Genomic DNA, 10,894 nt, shown 5'->3' with positions numbered 1-10,894 from the left:
GAATTTCAGCCCGGCTTGATATACAGGCTACTGAGATTTGGGAAAACCTTTGTGATTTTTTTCGGGCAGAAATGTTGCTGTGTGAGGAGCCAAAGTTCAACGATTTGACCTTTGAGAACTCTACAAAACTCCTCCGCCAATTTTGGAGCTAAACACTTTAGATTTTAGATATAGGTTCCTTGGACATGGATCTAACTTAATAACTTGATTTGAGCCCAAAACAATAAATGTAAAGGAGTCATAATAGGGGTCAAAGTTTAACAAAATTTGACCTCTGCGGTTTCTACCAAATTACTCAGACAATTTTTGGTCTAAACATTTGAAATTTTACATAAAGGGTATTCAGAGATAGGGCAAGCTTTATAATCGGTTTGGGTCGAAAATTTTTAGTTACCAATATATAAATGTATGTATGTATATATGTTTGCACGTCTGTCTAAACTTTCGACAGAGGCGACGGATCTTTTTTTTATTTTTTTTTTATTACATTTTCACCCCAAACAAGGCACATTGCCACTTTGGTGTAGGGGGCTACTATCAGGGGAAACATCTACTGGGGTACTATTTAGGGATTAGGGCAGCGAGATGTTGGTTCACGTTGCACTTGAACTTATGCATGTCAGTACAGTTGGGGAAGCAGTGACCTGGAATTGAATTCCAAAGTCTAGCTGTTCTGGGGAAGAAACTACTGGAGTAGAAACATCTTTTACATCTAGGGATCTCTACAGTGTGGGGTGGGATTTTGCAGCTTGTCGGGTCTGTCGAGGGTGTTCACGTCGTGGGGGCACAAGTGCTTGCAGTTCTTCAGAGCATTCATCATTATAATACTTGTAGAACAGGCAGAGGGATGCAACGTTTCGACGATGGGACAGAGGCTGAAGTTTAGATGCCAGTTTAGGGCCTATCAGATTTGCGACTCTCTTTTGAACCCTGTCAAGGAGCGAGAGACTAGTAGCCGATGCACCGGCCCAATGTTTTGAAGTTCGATCTTTCAGATGACAAATATCGAAAAATTGGCTAAAAACATTCATATCTTCACCTTCAACTAAGCAGCTTTCTACGAGAGAGAGAGTCACTTTTTCACTGATATTTTTTAAATTTATCCTCGTCTTTCGATTGTCTAGCCTTAATTAAAACATGAGTAACTTCCGTTTTGACGGTGGTCGTAACAGCAAAGATGTCAGTTTTTTTCCTCGTTCACGGTACGGGTTCGAGCCTGCCTTCTCACGACCATTTTTCTTTTTTGCTCAACACACACATCCAAACACCCGGGCAACGCCGGGCTGAAATGCTAGTATACATAAAAGTGAACGTGTCTGTGTGTGTATCTGTGTGTCTGTGTGTGTACATTTCCCTGCGTAATAATTCTGTCAATTTTCAGTCTACAGACTTGAAATTTGATATACAGGGTACTGAGATTTGGGAAAATCTGTGAAATCCGTTTTCGGTCAGAAATCTGGCTCTTAAGAGGTCGAAGTTAAACGATTTGACCTTTGAGAACTCTACCAAACTCCTCCGCCAATTTTGGGTCTAAACACTTGAAATTTTGGATATAGTTTCCTTTTTTCGCCGATATTTTCGAAAGTCATCCTCTCCCTTCGATTGTCTAGCCTTAATTTAAACCTACGTCACTTCCGGTTTGGCGGTGGTTGTAACAACAAAGACGTCACATTTTTCCCCGTTCTTTTCCTCCTTTGCGGTACGGGGTCGAGCCTGCCTTTCTACTATGACTTTTTGTTTTTATTTTATTTTTTTGGCTCAACACACACCTCCAAACATCCAGGCAACGCCTTAGAAACAATCATACGCCAAATATTTGTTAATTTTGACTCCTTGGAACTGATATAAATAATGTGCTAAAGTTATATCAACTTGCTCTTTCTCTGTCTTGTTCATACGTGTATATATGTATGTGCATGTGAATATATGCGTGTGTATACGTGTAAATGTGCGTGTATGTACTTATGTTGAAGCTGATATAACCCAATGTAAAGGTCTGCTTCCTCCGAGCGAAGTTGGTTTCCTTATTTCGTCTCGTAAATCTCTGAAGATTTCTCTGAGCAAACTTCTTGACAGCGATAATCCACGAGGTGCAATAGAAATATCTCAAGTTAACTTCTTTCAGTTGCTGATATTAAATTGCAAACATGATCTTCGTTTTCTTTTCTTTTCGTTTTTTTTTTTTTTTTTTTTTTGCTATATCTATTTTCATTGGACAACACATTTACTATTTGTTTGACACATGATCTGGTTAGATCAGTTTTAACTTATTTTAAGGTGATTATTGCACTTAATGGCGAAAATAATCCGTCTTCATAAGTCATCAACTGTTTTTTTTTCGTTCAAGTCGTCGTTTTCAATCCTCTCACAATATTCTTCATTATTTCAACTAACTCCATTAATTTCAATAGCACGTATCCTCGACTGTCTTTGTTTTATTTTGGGGTTTGATAAGTGCTAAACGGTAGTAAACGAAAGGATTTTTTAGGAAAACGAACATGTATTCACATTAATTACAAGCAAAGCGGGTTGAGAAATACCATTCCTCAACTGTGGGCGTTTTGCACCCGACTTTCTTATTCCCGTGCCAATAATGTACGGGCACCAGAACTCATTACCGGAAGTGACGTCACCAGAGGAAGTGACGTCATAGTCCATTAATCTGTAAATTAGGGCATTGCTTTGACTCTCCGTTAATATCTGATATGCTTTTATATAGAGTGATGTGGGTCTCGGTTGATTAACGCTGTCTAACTGTGTCGGATATATACTAGAGAGTCAAAACAATGAAAAGAATATGCTGTTGTTATAGACCTAGTGATAACTAGAGCTGTGACAACAGCATATTCTTTTCATTATTTTGACTCTTGAGTATATATCCGTTAATATCTTATATGTTTTTATATAGACGGATGTGGTTCGGTTGGTTAAGTGTGTCTAACTGTATGGCATATATACCCGAGAATCCAAAGAATGTAAAGAATGTCATCATTGTTCTAGTCATAATATACTAGTCGAAAACATGCTTCGAAAATAACTGCATAATAATTCAACGTTTCATAGCGGTCGCTTTTTTTTTTCAACATTTTTCTCACTATTTTGGGGGAAAAGATAGAAAGAAACGTTTATATAAAATCATGTATTCAGTTATTCATACCAAACCTCTCGACTTTTGCACGTTATAATCAGGAGAGTGAGAATATTATGTGCATAGACATGTACAATCTTAAAGCGTAAATGGTAAATGTATTTTCTTTATCAAATATTGACGCCGATTAATGTAACTTCTTAAATGTAATATATAAAAGGCTATATGTCTGTCTATTTGTCTTCAAATTTTCAAACTGCATTTCTCCCTAGGGCCCTAAAATGATTGGATTTTTTACGGACCTTCTTTTATGGGTCTTTAGTCGGTTAAAGTAATTTGTAAGGAGTTAAAAATTGGTCAAAATTTAAAAAAATCGTTATACATTTTGTAGATTCATCTTAGTTAAGTTTTAGTTTTTATTAGTGCATATGCGTGTCACGTTGGTACAATGGTAACGTCATCAGCTTTGAATGCTACAGTTTTACTTTCGGTTTCGATTCCAGTTGATGGGACCATAATACTTTTTTGTTTTACTTTTGAAATTACGACGCTTTAAAAATATATACGAAATCTGGACGAATTAAAATATCATATTTAAGCATATTTTACGCCCGCCCCCGCTAATAATATCTAAAAATGTTTATATATGTATGTCTTTATACGTACATAAAAGATACAGACGCATATAAATATATACGTCTCTTAATGGGGCGACTTAATGCAGAAAATGCATGTAAAGTAGCTAAGTAATTGTCTGTATTTTTGAGGTGAGGTGCTTTCATTTATTGGGATTGTCGGACTGACTTCCTCATCATGGTTGTTATAGTCACAACGTTTCGGCCGTTTCGCCTCCGGCCTTCATCAGGTGTTTTGTAACGAACTGGGGAACCGTTTGTTATAAGTTTCGAACCCAACCTTTTATTATTATTACGGGGGTACAGTGTTCGGACTCCAGCTAGGCTCTGGGACGTAGTTTCTGATTCTCAGTTTGAATGTTACTTTTCACTGCCCTCGTTCAGAATTGAACCTTTGGATAACTGTAAACTTTGATACAACGTCTATGACCACTCGACCATATGTCATAGGACAATTCTTAGTTGGTTTTTGTTAATGTTAAACCTATTTTGTTATTCAATGTTTGCTCTCTCTATTAGAGGTGTCCAAATTCAGCTCTACGCTTGGTTGGCTCAGCAGGTTGTTATGTCCGAGCATGTGAGCTTTCCAGTGGGTCTCTCTGTTTATTATTTTTACTTCATCCCATAGGGGGCGATAGTCCCCCCTCTCCATCCAGACATGGTTGGCTATACCCGATTTTTCCGTCTCCCCTTTAGTTACCGCTTTTCGGTGTTCTTCCACCCTTACTTTGAGGGGGCGGCATGTTTCACCCATGTAAACCTTTCTGCAACTGCATGGGATGGAGTATATGCAGTTCTTGGTCATGTTCTCCTCCATGCGGGACTTCACTCGTAGCAGGTGTTGACACGCTCTTGAATACCGTCGTGATATTGTAGGGGGCACATATTCTCTGAATCTTTTCGGAAATGCCTCGTATGTATGGCAGGCAGACCGTTGGTGGTTTTGGGGGCTCATTCTCCTTTCTTATACTATTAACACGTCTTGTGGATAGTATGCTATCGGGGTAGTTGTTATGACGGAGGGTATTCTTCAACCTGACCATTTCTTGGTGGTATGTAATGGTGTCGCTACTTATTGTCTCTGCTCGATGTTGTAGGCAGCGTGCGATTCCATGTTTGATACTGTATGGGTGATGGGAGTTGAAGTTAAGGTATTGTCCGGTGAAGGTAGGCTTGCGATATACGGATGTCTTATACCCATGCTCTGTGCGTGATATGAGCATATCAAGGAAGGCCAGTTGGTTATCTTTTTCTTTCTCCATTGTGAACTGTATCGATGGTTTTATTGAGTTCACATGGTCTAGAAGAGCCTCGATATCTTCCTGATGGGGCCAGAATATGAAGGTGTCATTAACATATCTTAGCCACATAGTTGGCTTTAAGGGAGCTGAACCTAAGGCCATGTCTTCGAATTATTCCATGTATATGTTCGCCGTCACTGGTGATAATGGCGAGCCCATAGCTAGCCCCTCCGCTTGTCGATATAGGTCAGTACTCATTCTGAAGTAGGTTGTTTCTCTGCAGAATGTCAGCATTTCCATTAAGTTTGGCAATGGTACACATGTGCGCTCTTCTATGGAGAGGTCCGCAGCTAGTTTGTCTTGAATTACTGCTAGTGCCTCACTAGTTGGGACTTTAGTGAACAGGCTAACCACATCTAGGCTTACCATTTGGTTGGTACTGATGGGTGCTCCCTTGATCAGTTCCGTGAAGTGGGCAGAATTCTTTACATGTGTTGCTGACTTGCCTGCTAATGGGTTTATTATATCCACAAGGTACCTGCTCAGTGGGTGGCATGCTGAGCCTCGGCAGCTCACTATGGGTCTGAGTGGAATACCGTCTTTATGTATCTTGGGGAGACCGTACATATGTGATAGCTTACTGTAATGCTGGACCAGCTGTCTATATCTCATCGGAGCGATGTGTTCCTTGTTTTGGTTAATGATTTGTAACAGCTTTCTTTCGGTTTTCAAAGTTAGGTCATTCTTTATTTTACCGTTGCTACCATCTGCGACTGAGGACCACTTGTGAATCTAATATTCCACAGAAACTTCCTCCGAAGAAGGAAGCCGGCATAGACTAAACAGAGCCAGCTACCAGCTAAAGTATTAATGGTTCGTTTGTTTGCTATTTTGCTTTACCAAAGCTTAAGGCTTTGTCTGTTGGTTGGTCGGTCACCCTCAAGTTTTAGATATAATCTTCCTACGTCTCTCACATTTATGTTTGAATATGTTTAGATGAGTCAACGCATAAATCGATCCATTACGCTTGTTTGAAATCACATAAACGCACAAAATTACACACTCTTACTTTTGGTTTTCTTTTTTCAACAGTACTTCAACGTAGATTGCTTCGACTACGAAATCATGCTAAGACAAACTTATGACAATAATTGGAAAAAAAAAACTTTTAAAATATTATTCATGAAAATTGTTCGAAAATTATAAACGATCATAAATTATACTGCATGTTAAGATTCGAACTTTAAAACCGTTATTTGAATCTGGCAACTGATGCAGAATGGGGAACTGACCATCGCAATTCCTACTATAGAAATGCGCTTCAACTGTTTAATCTTGAAACACATTTTTATAAATGATGCACATAAAAAAACATGAACAAACGCAAAACAGTTTTTTAAATTATTCTAGCTACCATCAGTTTTTATTTTTACAACGTTTCAGCTGATGTAACCTCCGACCTTTATCATATGGATCTTTTCAAACTTGAAAATGTTTAAGTCGAAGTCAGGCATGTAAGTCGAAATCAGAATTTCGAACTTAACTATTTAATCTCTAGAATTAGATTATTCTAGTTCTTTCAGCCATGATCAGATCGAAGTGTTAATTATTATACTATTCTTAGTTATTATACGTGCAGTAAAAGTTGTAACTTTCAAACTATACTAAGAACTGATTGTTAATCAACGCACTTAGGTGTTGCGCCACGAGTCTATATGAGCAATTTTAGTATGAATCTTTAGCAAACTAATTTTGTTTAAATGTGTATAATTAAATACGAAAACAAAACCGATATATAAATTAATTCTTGTATATTTGTTTGTAATATTACGTGGCATTATATTTTACTTTAGTACTTAATCCATACAAATAAGGCGGGAAAGAAAAGAATAAATAAAAATCCACGTCGGCATTTTTCTTTTTCTTTTTTTTTTTTTCTTACAAAAGCATTTATAACCGTTACTCTCTTGTTTCGATACCACTTAAAAAGTCTCTCGCTGCCACAGGTCAATCTAATCTACTGGCATTTATTTTTCTTCCGACCGCACGCTTGGTACAGCCTTCCCATTCTCGCCTTCACTTTACGCCTCCGTGTCCTTCAGCGTCGACTTATTTCTCTACTCGTCCACGTGGTGTCCTTTTTCTTTTTCTTCAGACGCAAGCACGATTACACTTGTCAATTTGCATACGCGTTCAAACGCTGCTCCTGCTGTTAATACAATCGCTTGCCATTCATCGTTAGGCTGCTGCTGCTGCTGCTGCTATTTTTATACGTGCTCATATGTGCTCTGTTACACGTTTTCGCATCTTTCTAAGATTATTTGACTAGCCGTTTGTTGGCCCGTCACATTTACAATTGAAATAGCATTTTCATTGTTAAATACACGGATTGAATAGACGTATTTTATGAATATCCAGTTTTGTTTTTATTTTCTTTATTAAACACTAGAATGACTACCCGGTGTTGCCTGGTGACAAAAGAATAACACATTAAAACTTCTATCTGTCTACCTCTTTAAATATTCCCTTTTCCAACATTTTTTTTTTTTTTGGTTTTACATTTTCACCCCAAACTATTAGGGACACAGGCTACAGGGGTACTAGGTGGGGAGTTGGGCAGCAAGATGTCGGTTCACGTTACACTTGAACTTCTCCGTCCAGCCCAATCTTCTCTGTCTAACCATACACGTACATAAATAAATATATCCTTTATATAATAAAATATGCTAGGAATAAGGTGAAATTTTCTTTGCAAATTATGCATTAAATGTCTGAAAAACTGAACTCCTTTAACAAAACCTGACCCACTTAACCCCCAAAGAATGAATATTTCATGTTTTTGTAAATTTAGATATTATTCATCCCGGCCAATGCTGTACTTTTTTAACTAGACATATAAACACACATACACGCAGACATACAGACAACTGCTCTTTATACGATGGACTATTACAAGGCAGCTTCTGTTACAAAATCATTACAACACATATTTTATGCCGAGAACGGAAAACGTTGCTTTAAAATATTATTCATGTGAATATGTCGAAAATCATAAATGGTCATAAATTCTGGTACCTGTAAAGTTTCCAAATAAAAGCGTGTCTCCGAAGAAGATGATTTGAATAAACAGGGATATTTGGAATTTGTTTTAACGTTCTTTCTTTTTTTCAATAACTTTCTGCAACACAAGAAGATAAGCCATCTTTTTCGGAGTCGGTTTCAAAATGTCCGCCGGGATCAGTCGTCTTGTTTAAGCCGTGCGGGCGTTGAAGCTCTGGAGGATTAACGCTGGCCACATTTGCATCTCTATCTCTGCAGTTAGCCTCTTCTCGTTTTCCGTCGAGACGTGCGAATCTAGCGTAAGATGTCAGTTCGCAGAAGCCGCTGCGTCACGTGACAGAGTTATGCTGGTGTGCGCGTGCGTGCGTGCGACTTCCGGGGTATTTAGGGAGAGGAAAAAACATTACGCATTAATTTCTTCACACGTTATTATGTAGGGGGGGAAAAAAAAGGGAAAGATAGAATAATCCGGATAAAGAGATGAAGAATAAGAAGATGGTTGCAAAATGAAGGATGTCAACATGATAAGAATAAAAAGTCGTAGAAGCAGAAAAACGAGAAGTGGGGGGAATGGAACATGAATACAAAGAGAATGAAGGAACCGAAGAGATGAAGATCGAAAAGAGAATAATGTTTTATTTAATATTAATTGAAAATCTTATAAAAAGGAAAAAAAAAGCAAATAATTGAACGACTAATTTATTATAATTAAATATAAAAAATATTTGAGTCCTTAGTTAATCAAGCCCTAGTCCAGCACCTAACAGCTGCTAAACTCCTGACTGACAAACAATATGGATTCAGGCAAGCCCGTTCAACAGCAGATATCTTAACTGTAGTTTCTGAACGTATATACCGTTCATTGGACAAAACAGGGGAGGGTAGAGCAGTGGCCCTTGATATATCTAAGGCCTTTGACAGGGTATGGCACGATGGTCTTCTAAGGGAAATTAGATCATATGGAATCACTGGATGAATTCATAATGTAATTAAATCCTTCTTAAGTAAGAGAAAAATCCAAGTTGTCCTCGACGGTCGTACATCTAAACAATATGACATAAATGCGGGAGTACCTCAGGGGTATATCCTTCGACCTCTATTATTCCTGATATTCATAAATGACCTCCCTGATAAAATTGTTTCGGAGATGGGTATATTTGCCGATGACACCACTCTCTATAACAGATATGAGGGGAAAACAAATGAACACATATCCAAGGAAATGGCAGAAACACTAGAGGATGATCTCCAATCTGTAGTGGAATGGGGACAAAAATGGATGGTCACATTCAATGCTGCTAAGACTAAGCTTGTTTCCTTCAATAACTACAAGAAACCTTCTCTACCACCAATAGCAATGGCCAAGAACACATTGCCTGAAAGTACTTCTTTTAAACTCCTCGGCCTAACGTTTACAGGGAATATGAACTGGAATAGATACATTGGGAACATTGCCAAGACTGCTGCAAGGAAGGTTGGCTCCCTCTACCGTGCTAGAAAACTACTTACGCCTGACAGTAAGGCCACCATTCGCCCATGTATGGAGTACTGCTGTCACATCTGGGCTGGTGCATCTGCTGCTTGTCTCTCGATCCTGGACAGGGTTAAAAAGAGAGTCGCCAACCTGATAGGTCCTGAACTGTCATCTAGGCTTCAGCCTCTGTCCCATCGACGAGATGTTGCATCCCTCTGCCTGTTCTACAAATACTTTAATGGTGAATGCTCTGACGAACTGCAAACACTTGTACCTCCCCGACGTAACTACCCCCGACAAACCCGACAAGCTACTAAGTCTCATCCCTTTACAGTAAAGATCCCTAGGTGCAAGAAAGCCTTTTACTCCAATAGTTTCTTCCCCAGAACTGTAGGTCTTTGGAACTCCCTTCCGGGATTCTGCTTTTCCAACTCTACTGGCATGCAGAAGTCCAAGTGTAATGTGAACAAACATCTTGCTACTCATCTCCCTTCATATTGACCCTGCTAATTAAGTCCCTGATAGTAGCCAAAGTGGCACTGTGCCTTGTTTGGGTTGAACATTGAATTAAAAAAAAAAAATTTCCTGATTGTTTGGTTGTTTTCTCACAATTTAATTAATTACAAAACTTACATTGTTTCACACCTTCATTCTCATATTGAAAACTGACTTATATACACTTTTATTCCAGCAGCATGATTTCTGTATATATACTTTATATTCAACAGAAATCTACATTCAATAAGTAAACTCATTTGCATATTACATTGAAAAAATCTATTTTAATAATTGAGAACTCCTTCAGACTTTGACAGATTATAGATACCCACGTAGGGGTACCTGCGCGTTAATTTTTGTGGCAGGAGGTGCGCAATCTCAACCACACCTCTCCTAAGTCAACATTGTTAAATACCAGTAGCAAGTGAAGTGTATGTACAGGACGACTGTTAACAAATGCCGAGATAAGCGGGGAGCACATACAGCGCCTAGAATTCCCAAATGGTCACCCATCTGGTACTAACCAGGCTCAACGTTGCTTAACTTCGCTGATCTGACGAGAACCGGCGTCTCAACATGATTATGCCGTATATATTTTATGCCGTACATATTTTAATAATTAGCTGGACGTTATTAATTGTTTGTTGCAATAAAATTGTTCTAATTGTTCTATTTACAAATATTATTTAAAGTTGATTTATTTAATTTATATATTATTTAAAGTATATTCGATTTATTTTCATTTATTAATAGCTGATAACAACTGCGTTTTAAACTGAACGTAAGCTTTTTTAAGCTATGAGAGTTATTTCCCTTTTAAGCTATGAGTTACTTTGCGTTTGATTTTCATAGACCAAGGTGGATGTGTTTTATGCTTCCCTAAATTTAACAAGTGGTC

The 10,894-nt window shown here is 38.2% G+C and overlaps 1 pseudogene; it reads right to left on the bottom strand.

Annotated features, from left to right (window-relative positions):
• Nucleotides 1–10,472: 10,472 nt before the first annotated feature.
• LOC145243100 (5S ribosomal RNA) lies at nt 10,473–10,589 on the bottom strand (annotated as a pseudogene).
• Nucleotides 10,590–10,894: the final 305 nt, after the last annotated feature.

The sequence above is a fragment of the Euprymna scolopes genome, chromosome 21 (assembly GCF_053919585.1).
Source record: "Euprymna scolopes isolate OS-2025 chromosome 21, ASM5391958v1, whole genome shotgun sequence".
Classification (NCBI taxonomy): Eukaryota; Metazoa; Mollusca; class Cephalopoda; order Sepiida; family Sepiolidae; genus Euprymna; species Euprymna scolopes.
Note: the sequence above shows the minus strand (reverse complement) of the source record. Positions and strands in the feature narration are given on the sequence as shown.